Here is an 18,367-nt window from a genome sequence, read left to right on the forward strand (position 1 = left end):
ATAATTAAATGAAGTGGAGATAAGTAACCTTCCAGAAAAAAAAATCAGAATAATGATAGTGAAGATGACCCAGGACCTTGGAAAAAGAATGGAGGCAAAGATCAAGAAGATGCAAGAAATGTTTAACAAAAACCTAGAAGAATTAAAGAACAAACACCTAGAAGAATTAAAGAACAAACAGAGATGAACAATACAATAGCTGAAATGAAAAATACACTAGAAGGAATCAATAGCAGAATAACTGAGGCAGAAGAACAGATAAGTGACCTGGAAGACAGAATGGTGGAATTCACTGCTGCAGAACACATTAAAGAAAAAAGAATGAAAAGAAATGAAGACAGCCTAAGAGATTTCTGGAACAACATTAAATGCACCAGCATTCACATTATAGAGGTCCCAGAAGGAGAAGAGAGAAAGGATGTGAGAAAATATTTGAAGAGATTATAGTTGAAAACTTCCCTAACAGGGGAAAGGAAATAGCCACTGAAGTCCAGGAAGTACAGAGAGTCCCAGGCAGAATAAGCCCAAGGAGAAACACACCAAGACACATAGTAATCAAACTGACAAAAATTAAAGACAAAGAAAAATTATTAAAAACAACAAGGGAGAAACGACAAATAACATACAAGGGAACTCCCATAAGGTTAACAGCTGATTTCTCAGCAGAAACTCTACAAGCTAGAAGGGAGAGGCATGATATATTTAAAGTGATGAAAGGTAAGAAACTACAACCAAGATTACTCTACCCAGCAACGATCTCATTCAAATTTGATGGAGAATTCAAAAGCTTTACAGACCAGCAAAAGCTAAGAGAATTCAGCACCACCAAACCAGCTTTACAACAAATGATAAAGGAACTTCTCTGAGTAGGAAACACAAGAGAAGAAAATGACCTACAAAAACAAACCGAAAACAATTAAGAAAATGGTAATAGGAACATACATATCAATAATTACCTTAAATGTGAATGGATTAAATGCTCCAACCAAAAGACACAGGCTTGCTGAATGGATACAAAAACAAGATCAATGTATATGCTGTCAACAAGAGACCCACTTCAGACCTAGGGACACATTCAGACTGAAAGTGAGGGGATGGAAATATATTCCATGCAAATGGAAATCAAAAGAAACCTGGAGTAGCAATACATGTGTCAGATAAACTACACTTTAAAATAATGTTACAAGGGACAAGGAAAAACACTACATAATGATCAAGGTATCAATCCAAGAAGAAGATATAACAATTATAAATATATATGCACCCAACATAGGAGCACCTCTATACATAAGGCAAATGCTAACAGTTATAAAAGAGGAAATTGACAGTAACACAATAATAGTGGGGGACTTTAACACTTCATTTACACCAATGGACAGATCATCCAGACAGAAAATTAATAAGGAAACACAAGATTTAAATGACACAATAGACCAGATAGATTTAAATGATATTTATAGGACATTCTAACTGAAAACAGTGGATTACACTTTCTTCTCAAGTGCTCACGGAACATTCTCCAGGATAGATCACATCTTGTGTCACAAATCAAGCCTTGGCAAATTTAAGAAAATTGAAATCATATCAAGCACCTTCCCACCACAACACTATGATATTAGAAATCAGTTACAGGTTAAAAAAACATAAAAAAAAAACCCCCACAAACCATGGATGCTAAACAATATGTTATTAAATAACCAAGAGATCACTGAAGAAATCAAAGAGGAAATCAAAAAATACATAGAGACAAATGACAATGAAAACACGATGATCCAAAACCTATGGGATGCAACAGAAGCAGTTCTAAGAGGGAAATTTCTAGCAATACAATCCTACCTCAAGAAACAAAATCTCAAATAAACAATCTAATCTTACACCTAAAGGGACTAGAGAAAGAACAACAAACAAAACCCAAAGTTAGTCGAAGGAAAAAAATCATAAAGATCAGAGCAGAAATAAATGAAATAGAAACAAAGAAAACAATAGCAAAGATCAATAAAACTAAAAACTGGTTCTTTGAGAAGATCAACAGAATTGATAAACCTTTAACCAGACTCATCAAGAAAAAGAGGGAGAGGACTCAAATCAGTAAAATTAGAAATGAAAAAGGAGATGTTACAATGAACACCAGTGAAATATAAAGTATCATAAGAGACTACTACAAGCAACTCTATGCCAATAAGAAGGCCAACTGGGAAGAAATGGACAAATTTTTAGAAAGGTATAACCTTCCAAGACTGAACCAGGAAGAAATAAAAAAATATGAACAGACCAATCACAAGCAATGAAATTGAAACTGTGATGAAAAATATCCAACAAATGAAATCCAGGACCAGATGGCTTTACAGGTGAATTCTATCAAATATTTAGAGAGCTAACACCCATCCTTCTCAAAATCTTCCAAAAAATTGCAGATGAAGGAACACTCCCAAACTCATTCTACGAGGCCACCATCACCTTGATACCAAAACCAGACACAGGTACTGCAAAAAAAAAAAGAAAATTACAGACCAATATCATTGATGAATATAGATGTAAAAATCCTCAACAAAATACTAGCAAACAGAATCCAACAACACATTAAAAGGATCATACACCATGATCAAGTGGGATTTATCCCAAGGATGCAAGGATTCTTCAATATATGCAAATCAATCAATGTGATACACCATATTAACAAATTGAAGCATAAAACCTATATGATCATCGCAATAGATGCAGAAAAAGCTTTTGACAAAATTCAACACCCATTTCTGGTAAAAACTCTCCAGAAAGTCATCATAGAGGGACTCTACCTCAACATAATAAAGGCCATATATGACAAACCCACAGCAAACATCATTCTCAATGGTGAAAAGCTGAAAGCATTTACTCTAAGATCAGGAACAAGACAAGGATATCCACTCTCACCACTATTATTCAACTTAGTTTTGGGAGTTCTAGCCACGGCAATCAGAGAAGAAAAAGAATAAAAGGAATAAAAATTGGAAAAGAAGAAGTAAAACTGTCACTGTTTGCAGATGACATGATACTATACATAAATAATCCAAAATATGCTACCAGAAAACTACTAGAGCTAATCAATGAATTTGGTAAAGTTGCAGGATACAAAACTAATGCACAGAAATCTCTTGCATTCCTATACACTAACAAGGAAAGATCAGAAAGAGAAATTAAGGAAACAATGCCATTCATCACTGCAACAAAAAGAATAAAATACCTAGGAATAAATCTATCTAAAGAGGTAAAAGCCCTGTACTCAGAAAACTGTAAGACACTGATGATTTTTTTAAACATCTTTATTGGAGTATAATTGTTTTACAATGTTGTGTTAGTTTCTGCTGTATAACATAGTGAATCAGCTATACATATACATATACATATATCCCCATATCCCCTCCCTCTTGGGTCTCCCTCCCACCCTCCCTATCCCACCCCTCTAGGTGGGATAGCAGGGAGCTGATCTCCCTCTGCTATGCGACAGCTTCCCACTAGCTATTTTACATTTGGTAGTGTATATATGTCAATGACACTCTCTCACTTAATTCCAGCTTACACTTCCCCCTCCCTGTGTCCTCAAGTCCATTCTCTACCTCTGTGTCTTTATTCCTGTCCTGCCCCTGGGTTCAAATAAACAAACAAATAGAAGAGATAGAAAGCTTGAAAATAGACTCATGATACATAGAACTTGATGTACAAAAAAGGCAACACCACAAATGTGGCAAAGCCATCTTCATGAGAAAAGAATAGATTGCTTAGAAATTATAAACATGGTTTACAATATGAAGAAAAATTACATTAAATCCCTACCTTACACTAAATACAAAGGTAAGTTTCAGATAGCGTAAGATATAAATGGAAACGTAAAACAGTGAGGCTAATGGAAGAAGAAGCAGGAGAATATCTTTGTGACTTAGGATGGGGAAATGTTTCTTAAACAAGATCCAAAAATACAAAACTTAAATCACTAAGATATATACTTTAAATATCTTACAATTTGATTTGTTAATTACATCTCAATGAAGCTGAAATTTTTTAAAAATTGGAATAAAAAAAAGACACTGATGAAAGAAATCAAAAATGACACAAACAGATGGAGAGATATACCATGTCCTTGGATTGGAAGAATCAATATTGTGAAAATGACTATACTACCCAAAGCAATCTACAGATTCAGTGCAATCCCTAACAAATTAGCAATGGCATTTTTACAGAACTAGAACAAAAAAATCTTACAGTAATCAAGACAGTGTGGTACTGGCACAAAAACAGAAATAGGGATCAATGGAAAAGGATAGAAAGCCCAGAGATAAACCCACATACTTATGGTCAACTAATCTATGACAAAATAGGCAAGGATATACAATGGAGAAAAGACAGTCTCTTCAATAAGTGTTGCTGGGAAAACTGGACAGCTACATGTAAAAGAATGAAATTAGAACATTTCCTAACACCATACACAAAAATAAATTCAAAATGGATTACGGACCTATATGTAAGACCAGACACTATAAAACTCTTAGAGGAAAACATATGCAGAACGCTCTTTGACATAAATCACAGCAGGATCTTTTTTGGCCCACATCCTAGAGTAATGGAAATAAAAACAAAAATTAGAAAACGGACCTAATTAAACTTAAAAGCTTTTGCACAGCAAAGGAAACTATAAACAAGACGAAAATACAACCCTCAGAATGGGAGAAAATATTTGCAAATGAACCAATGGACAAAGGATTAATATCCAAAATATATAAACAACTCATGCAGCTCAATATTTTAAAAAAACCTAATCAAATAATGGGCAGAAGACCTAAATAGACATTTCTACAAAGAAGACATACAGATGGTCAAGAAGCACATGAAAAGCTGCTCAACATCACTAATTATTAGAGAAATGCAAATCAAAACTACAATGAGGTATTACCTCACACCAGTTAGAATGGGCATCATCAGCAAATCTACAAACAACAAATGCTGGAGAGGGTGTGGAGAAAAGGGAACCCTCTTGCACTGTTGGCGGGAATGTAAAGAGATACAGCCACTATGGAGAACAGTATGGAAGTTCCTTAAAAACTAAATATAGAATTACCATATGACCCAGCAATCCCACTACTAGGCATATACCCAGAGAATATCATAATTCAAAAAGACACATGCACCCCAATGTTCATTGCAGCACTATTTACAACAGCCAGGTCATGGAAGCAACCTAAATGCCCATTGACAGATGGGCACATATATGTGACAGATGTGGTACATGTATACAATGGCATATCACTCAACCAGAAAAAGGAATGAAACTGGGTCATTTGTAGAGATGTGGATGGACCTAGAGACTGTCATACAGAGTGAAGTAAGTCAGAAAGAGAAAAACAAATACCATATATTAACGCTTATATGTGGAATCTAGAAAAATGGTTCAGATGAACTGGTAGCAAAGCGGAAATAGAGACACGGGTGTAGAGAGCAAACGTATGGACACCAAGGGGGGAAAGAGGGGGGGTGGGGGTGGCGGTGGGATGAATTTGGAGATTGGGATTGACATATATATGCTAATATGTATAAAATAGATAACTAATAAGAACCTGCTGTATTAAAAAAATAAATAAAAATTAATTTACAAAAGAATTATAGGAAAAATTGATCTTCTAATCAATAGAATATTCTGATTGTAAGCATGCTAGATTGATTGCACAAATGTCCCTAGTTCTTCACCTTTCCTACATGCATCCTCTATGTAATGTGTCTTTGTAGCAACCCCCATTGACAGATGGAGTCTCTTTCTCCACCCTGGAATCTGGGCTGACCTTGTGATTTGCTTGGCCAACAGAATAGAAGTGATGGTGTGCTGGTTCTGAGGGAGCCATGGATGCTTCCACACTTTCTATTAGACCCTACCACTTCCATGAGAACAAGCCAGGCTATTTGGTGGGACATTGGAAGACAACATGGATGAGAACTCTCTAGTCTTAGCCAAGACCATGTTAAAACATCCTACAGCCAAGCATGTGAGGCAGCCTGGCTTAGGTCAGCAGAACTGTCAACCCAACCAACTGTTGACTGTAGAGCCAGGAGTGAAAACAGATGCAACCAGAACTTTCTAGCTCACCTGAGACCTCAGAATAATAAAAAAAAAAATTTGTTGGTCTTTAAGCCACTAAATTTGGGGGTGTTTTTGTACACAGTACTAGCTAACTGATAAGCTAATAATTATCAACTTGAACTGTATATAAGTAGTCAGCTTTCAAAGAATTAGAATTTAATTTAAAAATAGCATCTTTAAGCAGAAACTACACATTCTAAGTAGGGAAAATAATATTAAAATGAAAGCCTTTGTTCTGCTTTCCTAAGTATATATATGCACTCTTGAGAAGAGCAACCAGGGAGAGATGAGTTTCCCTGTATACAGAAAGAGGAAAATTGCTTTAGGCTTAGAGAGAGGTTAACAAGACTAGCTCCTAAAAGGGCAAGAGTAGAAAGAAGTCAGAATGGTGAGTGTCCAAGTTGGGATTCCATAAAAGGACTGAGATGTTTAAGATGTAATTTTTAGTTGTTTTCTGTGGGATGCAAAATGTAACACTTTCACCCTCACAACTTATGGTCCCTATGAACTTTCAGTAAAATCTATAATACTTACTCATGCTTTTATGTGATGAGACACTATCTAATTAATTGCAAGGTGTACAAATTTCCAATTGAGGTTATTAGTGGTGGGAGGACATCTTTTAAAGGACCCAGAAATCAGATGCAGTTGTACCCATCAAAGTGAAATTCCCCCAAATAAAATGACATTAGGAGAGAACTTTGAACTTATTGTGTCTGTGAACCAATTTTACCCAGACCATTAAAGGAAGGGAACCCAACTAATGTCTCAGGACTTCCCTGGTGGTCCAGTGGTTAAGACTCTGTGCTTCCACTGCAGGGGGTGCAGGTTCAATTCCTGGTCAGAGAATTAACATCCCACATGCCACACGGTATAGCCAAAAAAATGTAGGGTATAAGAGAAAATATAGTAGAAGTTAAACATACCTGTACTATAGGACCCAACAATCCCACTACTAGGTATTTACCCCAATGAAATGAAAACCTGTATTCACCTGTATTCAAAAACCTGTACAACAGGAACAGTGAGAATTTATAGCCAGGGAGCAGGGTGGGGCTCAGTGGATGGACAATTACTAAGATAATGATAATGTATCAAACTTATAGTCACCCCAGACTGGAGACAACTCAAATATCCTTCAGCTGGAGTGTTGGTAAACAAACTGCAGTATATACATAAAATGGAATACTACTCAGCAATAAAAAGGAATGAACTGCTGAAAAATGCAGCAACATAAATGAATCTCAAATACTCTAAGTGAAAGAAGCCAGACTCAGAAGGCTACTGTATAACTCCATTTATATAACACTTTTGCAAAGACAAAACTATGGACAGAAAATAAATCCATGGTTGCCAGGACCTGGGGATGTGTGTAGAGACTGACAAGAAACGGCTGTAGGAGAATTTTTTGAAGTAAATGATGTGCCCTCCTTATTGACCTTGAAGGTGGCTACATGACTACATGCATCTGTCAAAACTTGCAGAGCTGTACACAAAAAAAGGAGAATTATACCTTAATTATTTTTAATGGATAAAAATGTATTCAAGTTGAGACCTTAGCCTGAAAGAATTCTCAATCTACTTCTGGAGAGCAGACACTATTGTTATAAAATTATAAATGATACAAGCATAATTGCACTAAAAATTTCTTGAAGTTTATGGATATGAATTGACAAGGCAAAAAGAGATTTCTGTACCAGAAAAGATTAAGGAATCATAAAAATATTGGTTGAATTTAAACTGGCTCTAAATGAAGGGTAGGAATTCATAAATGGGGAAAGAGAAAAGTAACCAGAAAGTCAGTATTTTATTCTTGCAACAGGAAGGAAGCCAGTGGGTCTGGAATGAGACACATACGGTTGTGGGGTTATTACTGTTAATAGAAACTGATACTGCAGGAATCTTGGCATTCTCCCTTGCCAAGCCCCTTTGTCTGAAGCAATTTTCCAGAATGGTCTCCATGACACTGAGGACACCCAGGTAACTGCTTCTTTCCATATCTATATAATTCAAAATTGACTTTATTTGGAGACCTCAATTTGCAAGGGTTACATGGGAAACTTGCTTCAAAATCAGGATCCAAAGAGACAAAACTTAAGACTTTGAGAGCAAAGACTTGTTTTACATTGAGATTTCCCTCCAAATGATAAAAGAATAAAAATGAGGGGAAGAGAATTAAGAAATCCAGATGGATCAAGTTTTCTTAGTCTGAGACAATTTTCAGTGGCAAAGGAGGAAAAATACATATTTCAATTACCACTTATTCTAGAGAATATGTTCATTTATATTGAAGAATTCCAGGTGACAGAATAAAATCCTACTTGGGAAAGTAGTATGTTGTCATTTTTAAACTCTCTTTTATTTGTTATGATAATTATCTGTCTCTATTCAGCATAATTTTCTATTTCCACCTAGTTTAGAGATTAATTTATTGAGTGTTCGTACCCTGGGCTTATACACGTGAGCTGGAAATTATCCAGTATATCTCAAACTCTAAATGGTTTGGACAGCTCTTCTAATCAGCTTCAGAGTAAAGATTTGTGCTAAGCAAAGCTGGCTGTTGCTCTTTGAAAATACATTCTCAGTTTGGGTATGCCCCCATGAGCTTTGGTGAGAACAGGATGTTTTCCTGTAATGATAATAGACAATGCCATTTCCAGGAATGTCTGGGTTTGGTAATTTAAAAGAGCAAATGGCCCCACAGTTGCATCATATGATTTTCATTCTCATTAAATACTCTGGGCCAAAAATCAAGCAGAGTGAGCTGCAGGGAAATCAGGCAATTTATGTAAAACAAAAATAAATACTGCCTCATTAGCTATTTTTATTATTAATTTTAAATGTCTAGCACTTTCTCTTAGGCCAAGGAGTAGCCAAAATAATTGCACAGTACCCCGGGATTTGTATTTTAGCTCTTTTTGGTAAATTCTGAGTGATGTTTGTTAGATTGGAATTTAGCAGTAGCATCATTCAGTAGCATATAACGTCTATTGTCAGCTGGAGACAGAGTGCTGTAACAGGCAAAGATGTGCGGAGTGGGCAGGCCCTAGGAATGGTATCAAGGTTAATTAGTTTAACTTGGAAGTTTTGATGATTATCAGACGACAAATCTCAAAAGATTTCATAGGCAAGATTTTAGCCCTCAATGATATTCTATGATGATAATCCTGGAAATTATCATTGGCAGCATTTGGAATGAGGGTTTTAGGGCAAAATCTAACAGTTTGAATAACTGTTGACAGCATTTTCCTTGGTACATCATGCATTTTTTCACTTACAAGAGCATTGCAACTTGCAAAATATTCAAACAATATAAATACATGCAGGGTAAAAAATCAGTCTCCTCTCCAACCTCATTGTCCCAAAGTAATCATTGGTAACAATGTTATGTATATTCTTCTAGAATCTTTCACACACATACACACACACACACCAAATAACCAATGTAGATATTACTGAGATTTTTTGTAGAGAAATGGGGATAGATAGGTTACATGAATGTTTTATTTTTCAAAAAAAAATCTTTCCCTATAGTTCTGCAACTTGCTTTTACATTTACTAATATTCATGGACATTTTCCATGTCCTTCTTCATAAATATTGTTCTCAAAAAAATCTGTATAAAATTGTATAACATGATTGTACAATTTAAATATTGTCTTTCTGATGAACATTTAAATTATTTCTAATTATTTGACATCAAACCATGATACAATAAACACGTTATACATGTCTCTTTGTACAAGTTTAGGTATTGCTGAAGGACAGATTACTGGATGAAATACTGTTGGGTCAAAGGATTTTAAATATTGATTGATAATAACAAGTTGCCCTCCAAAAAAGGCAGGGGAAACCTGAATAAACTTTCTCCCTCACCACAGGTCAATAGGTCAATGAGAGTTCCTTTTTCCTGCCAGTATTAGATACTATTTATTATTTCAGTCAATCTGATTTTTTTAACTATGTAAAGTTCTTCCCTGATTGCTAATGAGGAGGAACATTCTTTTATAGTATATAAGTTTTTAAAATTTCGTTTTCTGTGAATTATTTTTGGTAATCAATTTGTCATCCTTTTCTTATTGATTCATAGGAACCCTTTGCATATTAGAGATTGTGGTCAGTTGACTCACTTAACTTTCAACCCAACCCACTTCTTGCATGCAAAAGTGGGCAGGTAAACAACAGATTTCTCAGATATTTCTGAAACTTGGGTACTGAACATCATTAGGAGCCACCAATCAGATGCACTTGCAGAGTATGTTGCTCAGAAGAGATGGAAGAGGCAGGGCACAGGACATTTATTTCACAGATATCACTTGTGGAGGTGGTATGGCTTTGGAATCAATGGCTGTAGTTCAACTTTCTAATCTGTATGCGTCTTCTTGGTTCATCTGCTAACTTTATTAATGAAGGCAATTCTCCTCATTTAGACAAATGGAACATGGATTTCTATCAGCAGTAGTAACAACAGAGTCAGGGTTTGTTAGCTTCCTGTAGCAGGAAGCAGAGGTAGCTTCCCAGATCATACCTGGGGCAGAGTAGTTTTGAGGCTGGACATAATTTATTTCTTTTTTTAAATTTATGTTTTATTGAAGTAACATTGCTTTATAACATTGCATTTCATGTCCACATTATATTTCTACTTCTGTACTTCACAGTGTGCTCACCATCAAAAATTTAGTTTCCACCCATCACCATACAGTTGATCCCCTTTTACCCATTTCTCCTCCCCCTGACCTTTCTCCTCTGGTAACCACTACTCTTTTCTCTGTGTCTATGTGTTTGGTTTTGTTTGGCTTGATTTGTTCATTTATTTGGGTTAGTTGTTGTTTGTTTGCTTTTTATATTCCACATGTAAGTGAAATCATATGGTATTTGTCTTTCTCCATTTGACTTATTTTACCTAGCGTAGTACCCTCAAAGTCCATCCATGTTGTCACAAATGACAAGATTTTGTCTTTTTTATGGCTGAGTAGTATTCCATTGTGTGTGTGTGTGTGTGTGTGTGTGTATACACACACACACACACACACACACACACATATATATATATATACTATATATGGAATGAATATCTATTAATTCATTGACCGGCACTTAGGTTGTTTCCATACCTTGGCTGTTGTAAATAATGCTGCAGTGAATGTAGCGGTGCATGTATCTTTTCAAATTAGTATTTTCGTATTTTTTGGATAAATACCCAGAAGTGGGATTGCTGGATCATATGGTAGTTCTAGTCTAAATTACTTGAGAAGCTCATTTTGCTGATGGTTTCCTTCATTTTAGTTTGATGCAGCTCCATTTGTTTATTGTTGCTTTTGTTTCCCTTGACTGAGACACATCTATAAAGATATTGCTAAGACTGATGTCAAAGAACTCATTCCCCATATTTGCTTCTAAGAGTTTTATGGTTCAAGTCTTTAATCTATTTTGAGTTGATTTTTGTGTGTGGTGTGAGACAGTGGTCTTGTTTCATTTTTTTGCATGTGACTGTTCAGTTTTCCCAACACCATTTATTTGAAAATACTATTTTTTCTCCATTGTATGTTTTTTGCACCTTTGTTGTAAATTTATTGCCATATATGTGTAGGTTTATTTCTGGGCTCTCAATTATGTTCCATTGATTTATGAATATTTTTCTGCCTATTTTATATTGTTTTGATTACTCTAGCTTTGTAATATAGTTTGAAATCAGGAAGTGTGACACCTCCAGCTTTGTTCTTTTTTTTTCTCTGGATTGCTTTGGCAATTTGAGCTCTTCTGTAGTTCCATATAAATTTTAGAGTTTTTGTTCTATTTCTGTGAAAAAATGTCCTTGGGATTTTAATATGGATTGTATTGAATCTGTAGATTGTTTTAGGTAATATGAACATTTTAACAATGTTATGTCTTCCAATCAATGATTATAGAATATCATTCCATTTATTTGTGTCATCTTCAATTTCTTTCAACAATGTATTATAGTTTTCAGTATATAGGTCTTTCATCCCCTTGGATAAATGTATTCCTAGGTATTTTTTTCTTTGCTTTGCAATTGTAAATGGGATTATTTTCTTAATTTCTCTTTCTGATAGCTCACTGTTAGCATACATAAATGGAACAGATTTTTGTACATTGATTTTGTATTATGTATCTTTACCATATTTGTTTATTATTTCTCATAGTTTTTTGGTGGAGTCTTTAACGTTTTCTATACCATGTTATCCAAATAGTAAAAGTTTTACTTTTTTCCTTCTTATTTGGATGCCTTTTATTTCTTTTTCTTGCCTAATTGCTCTGACTAAAACTTCCAGTACTATGTTGAATAAGAGTGGGCATCCTTGTCTTATTCCTGATTTTGGAGGGAAAGCTTTCAGTTCTTTAACATTCAGAATGATGCATTATGTTAAAGCATGTTATTTTTATACCCATTTTATCAGCAGTTTTTAAAAAAAAATTGGTGTTGAATCTTGTCAAATGTTATTTCTGAGATGATCATATCATTTTTATTCTTCATTTGGTTAATGTAGTGCATAATGTTGATTGATTTGTGGTTGTTGAACCATCCTTGATCCCTGGAATAAATCCCACTTGATTGCATGTATGAACCTTTTAATATATTGTTGTATTCCATTTGCTAATGTTTTTGTGGGGATTTTTGCATCTATGTCCATTAGCCTATACTTTTCTTTTTCTGTGTTGTTTTTGTCTGGTTTGGATGTCAAGATAATGTTGGCCTCATAAAATGAATTAGGAAGCATTCCCTCTTCTTCAAATTTTGGAAGAGTTTGAGGATAGTTATTAAATCTTTGAATGTTTGGTAGAATTCACCAGTGAAGCCATCTGGTCCTGGACTTTCGTATTTGGGGAGATTTTTGATTACTCTTTCAATCTCTTTATTAGTTATCAGTCTACTAAGATTTTCTATTTCTTCATCTTTCTGTCTTGGGATGCTGTATGATACTATGAATTTGTCCATTTCTTCTAGTTTTTTCTATTTGTGGGTGTTTACCTGTCCAGAGTATTATTTTATAATCCTTTGTATTTCTGCGTTATACATTGTTATTTCTCCTCTTTCATTTCTGATTTCATCTGTGAGAGCCTTCTCTTTTTTTCTTAGTGAGTCTAGCTAAAGGCTTGTCAATTTCATTTATCTTTTCAAGGAACCAGCTCTTAGTTTGATTGATCTTTTCTATTTCATTTATTTTCACTATGATATTTATTATTTCCTTCCTTCTACACTCTTTGAGCTTTGTTCTTCTTTTTCTAGTTCTTTTAGGTAAAACGTTAGATTGTTTATTTGAGATTTTTCTTTTTCTTGAGGTAGGCCTGTATAACTATAAAGTTCTCTCAATGAGTTACTCCATAACACCTATTTTGAATTCTCTATCAGATTGCAATATTCCATGCTTTTAAGTTTGGCTTCGGGAGAATTGTCATTTTCTTTTGTGGTACAGTATTACTGTGATTCTTTATGGTGCTTGAGGAGTTTTTCTTCTGCTGGTGCATTAGAAGTAGCAAACATCTTTCTTCTTTAGGTAAAGCTTTTTAATTTAATTTTTTTTTTTACTTGTTTCTAAAGATTTAACAGGTTAAAAATTAGATGACTTTCTTTAGTTTTTCAGTAGGTGGCACAATAGCACAAGTTTTTAGATTTTCTTACCTGTGAGACCTCTGGTTATATTTGAGAGTCCACATTTTCCACCCTCCACCACCTCTGTCAGTGCCCTCATTATCACTGCTTGTGCCTCTGGGTTATCGGTGCCTTGCTGCTGACTCTCCAGTGTCACTAGTGTTGCTGCCTGGGGTATCAGGATGGTGGACTTTTCTTCCAGGTCCAGGATCTTCTGAATCACAGCCTCTGCCACTGTGAGGGGAGGTGGAGGAAGCAGGAGCAACCAGGGACATGTGGGCACCTCTGTCATGTCTGATGTTGTCAGGTACATGGGCTCTGCTGCTGTGGGTGGGGCTCAAGGGGCCTGAGTAATGGGTGCCTCTGTGACTGCAGGGATGGGGTCTCAGGTCCACTGCCAGTGCTGCCCAGTTACTTGTGGCCATGTGCATTGTTGTAGCAAGGAGACTGAAGTCATTTGTACCACCTGCCCTGCATCTACCAGGTTCTCTGGGGCTGCAGGCTCAGCTGCTGCACCTGGGGCATCCAGGACTGGAGACACTGCCTCCACTGTTCCCCTGCATCCACCTCCTCTATGTGTTCCAGTCCACCCACATTTAGATGCACAGATTTGCTGGATTTTCAGCATCCTGGTATGTAAGGCAGAGTCATGTTTCTGAATTGTGACTATTTTACTGGTTGTAGATTTAGGGGGAGGGATAAAGGGAGAATCTCACTCCACCATGATGCTGATGTCCCCTGGAAATAACTTCTACTCCTCTAGCTCCTATGTTGATTTTGTTTATATCCTGTTCCCCATATTAGATTGTTTTCAGCCTAAAGCATCTTGTACGGATTTTCTGCCTGCAACTGAAACCTGAATATTACAGAAATAGTATCTGTTTTTAACTTTTCTGTATGTTATATATTTTCTTCAAGTCTGTCATTCATCTTATAAGTTTATACTTACAGAAAATTTAAAACATTTTTATAAAACTAAATCTGGCTATCTTTACCTTTATGAATTTTGAGTTTTGCATAGGAAGAACTTCCTAACCTCTGCTATATTTCCTTGTACTTCTAGAAATTTATTCCACCTGGATTTTATATTTTAAGGTATGTGTAGGTAATAGTTTTATTTTATTGCCCAAAGTGAATGGATTATTGGTGCAACAATAATTTATTTAATAGTCTAACTTTCCCCCATTGAATTGAAATGTCACCTCTAAAGAATAATATTTTCTCATTTATCATGAGTCTGTTTCTGAATTCTGTGCCATTAGTTATTTTTTTTTCTATTCCTGCTCAAACACCACACCATTTTATAACCTTAAAATATAATTTTGTTTTTAATTTAATAATAAATAAGTAAATAATAATGACTATAAATTTAAGTAACTAGTCAAGTAACTAGAGTAGCAAGAAACAGAACTTCAGTGTTTGAAAACTCCTTGAGGTCAATTCCATATTTTATTCATATTTGTATTTAAGAAGACTACAATGATGCCCACATATGACAAATATTTTTTGAGTGAACAAATCAAACAATTCATTTCTTTTATATAAATCACACAAAATTATAAAACTAACAATCTGATTATTGTTAGTGATTATATTTTGCAGCACATTTTATACTAAGTGATTGTTCAAATCATAGCAAGTTCTTATGATCTTTTATTCAATCATGCTACATGTTAGAAAAGCAGAGGTTAGAAAATATTTATATATAAATTTTTATGAGTATCATTAATGGTAAAACCATAAAGAGTCAAAAATAGAACAAAAAAGACTAAGCATCTGTCAAGGAAAATGAAAATAATCTATCAGATCCCTCAAAATTTGGAGTATTGTGCCATTAGCAAAATTTTTGAAGATAATTCAGAATGGTAATGACTATCATGATGGGGTTAGGTTAAAAAAAGAAGAAAATGCAGAATATATTATGATAAGTAGTCAAGGAGGAATTACTGCAAAATGTTGTATGTAGGTGGAAAAACATTAGAAAAGAAAATTGGAAAATAATGGACTGTTTTATTGTGGAGGTAATGGGACTATATGTAATTTTAAAAAAATTTTTATTGGAATATAGTTGATTTACAATGTTGTGTTGTTTTATTTTTATTAATCCTAGCTTAATAGTACTTATACCAAAAAAAAATTAAGCATATTCAAGGACATTGGCTAAAGAAAAGAAAAAAAAAAAAAACTGTAGAGTGATAGAAAATCTCATAGTCTGAGTTTCATAGAAAATAAAGCCCGAGGCAAAACTTAGGTGCTAGAATGTGTTTCTCCATACCTTCAACCTGGGCTGGCCTTTTTAACTTTCATTAGCCTATAGAATGTGACAAAAACAATTTTGTACCAATTTAGACTGCAGGAGGCCTTGCATGCTTCTGCACGCTCTCTCTCCAGACCCTTGCCTCTCTATGTGAACTGACCAGGGCTAACTTGGTGTCTGATGGCCCAGTTGTCCTGATTCTGTCCCAGCCAACAAACAACCAACTGCAAGAAGCAGCATCACTTCCTTGATCTACTGCTGACTGTATATGCATAAATGTGCCCAGCCAAGACTAGAATAACCTTAACTATTCAATTCATCCCAGCCTAAATTGCTAACCTACTGAATCAAGGACTAAGTACATAACTGTTGTTTTAAGCTACTAAACTTTAGAGTAGCTGTTATGCAGCAATAAATAACTATTTTATGCAGCAACAACTGATAGAGTGATCTTGCAAGTGAGTAGATCACACTTAAGAAAACCTGAAAAGGTTCATATTTTTAAAAATCCATGGGCTTCCCTGGTGGCGCAGTGGTTGAGAATCCGCCTGCGGATGCAGGGCACACGGGTTCATGCCCCGGTCCGGGAAGATCCCACATGCCGTGGAGCGGCTGGGCCCGTGAGACATGGCCGCTGAGCCTGTGCGTCCGGAGCCTGTGCTCCACAAAGGGAGAGGCCACAGCAGTGAGAGGCCCACGTACCACCAAAAAAAAAAAAAAAAAAAATCCAGGGCACTCTAAATGTGCAGTCTTGACTATGCATTGTATCTTCGAACTGAAAAGTGTTGCTGCAAATTAGTTTTCTAATTAGTCAAGTTCCAACACGAGTTTTCCAAAATTCTTTCTTTTAAAAGTAATACACGATACTGGCAAGAAGCCTTGATTGCTTTTTGTACTGGAAGTGTTAATAACCTGTTCCCTTGCTTTTCATTAATTATTGCTTAATTTCCTGTGCAGTGGGTGAGTTTTTTTTTTTTTATAACAATGAAACCTGATGGAAATGTTTACTTAGATCTCTCATCCCAAACAATGGACATATGTTACCAGTCTTACAGGCAGAGAGGAATTGCTCTCCATCTCTAGGAAAAATACTCATATGAAGAACTATGACTTACTTACAGCTATAACACAGGTCTAATGGAAGCATTATTAGGAATTTGAATCATAATTGCTCCAGTATTTTCAGAACACAGTTGAAAGTTTTCCTTTTGCTTTAGAACTATGTGATGAGGTTTGTACTTCTGACCTCTGGCTGGGTGAGAAAAATGAAGACCAATTATGTCATGACCCAATTAAAGGCGATAAGGAGACACCTTAAAGTGTTCTTCCTAATTAGTTCTAGGTAAGTACTTAAAGACAGAAGAGCAGTGCTATAAACAGCTGCTCAGAAATGTAAGTATCAGAGTCAAGCTCTGTGTTTTTCACTTCATAGCATAGCAAAATATGTAAGTGGATTTTTATTAACTCAGCCACAAAGTTGGTACAAATTACACCGAAGTATTTGCATCTCAATCTTGCTTCGCATCAGGGTGTCTCAGTCTTGGCACTATTGACATTTGGGGCCTAGTAATTCTTCATGTGGAGGCTGTCCTGTGCACTGTGGGGTGGTGCGCAGAATCCCTGGCCAGTACCAGCTAGATGCCAGTAGCCCCTCTGCACAATTGTGACAACCAGAAATGTCTCCAGACATTGTCAGATGTCCCCTGTGACACAAAAGTACCCCTCGTTCAGAATCACTGCTCCAAATCAATATCTTTATGTGGTCCCTGGGGTTATGTTGTGGTTCTTTGAGGGCTGCTGCAGAAAATGATGGGGAAAACAAATAAGTAAAACCCCAGTTTCCCCAGTTCTACTTCAACCAGAGATGCTCTAGCTTTGTTTGTTCATGTAGTAAGTCAGGTTTTATTGGACAATCTGTCTGAAAATAAACTGATGTTAAATCAAATTTTTTTTTTTTTAAATCCCTCTAAATCTGATGTTAGTACAAAGATTCAGATACTGGTAACTAAAAATCACTTTTCTAAAAAAGGTATCTAAAATGTATGCAAAAACCTATTATATTCTAACACTGTTGGTTATCCACCGTATGAGAAAATCTTTGGCCATGTAATAATTGTGACAGCAACATCATTTATAGTCAGTATCTCTAAGAATAAATATAGCCACTTCTTATGCAAATCAAAACTACAATGAGATATCATCTCACACCGGCCAGATTGGCCATCATCAAAAACTCTAGAAACAATAAATGCTGGAGAGGGTGTGGAGAAAAGGGAACACTCTTGCACTGCTGGTGGGAATGTAAATTGATACAGCCACTATGGAGAACAGTATGGAGGTTCCTTAAAAAACTACAAATAGAACTACCATATGACCCAGCAATCCCACTACTGGGC

Source organism: Kogia breviceps, chromosome 14 (assembly GCF_026419965.1).
Source record: "Kogia breviceps isolate mKogBre1 chromosome 14, mKogBre1 haplotype 1, whole genome shotgun sequence".
Taxonomy (NCBI): Eukaryota; Metazoa; Chordata; class Mammalia; order Artiodactyla; family Physeteridae; genus Kogia; species Kogia breviceps.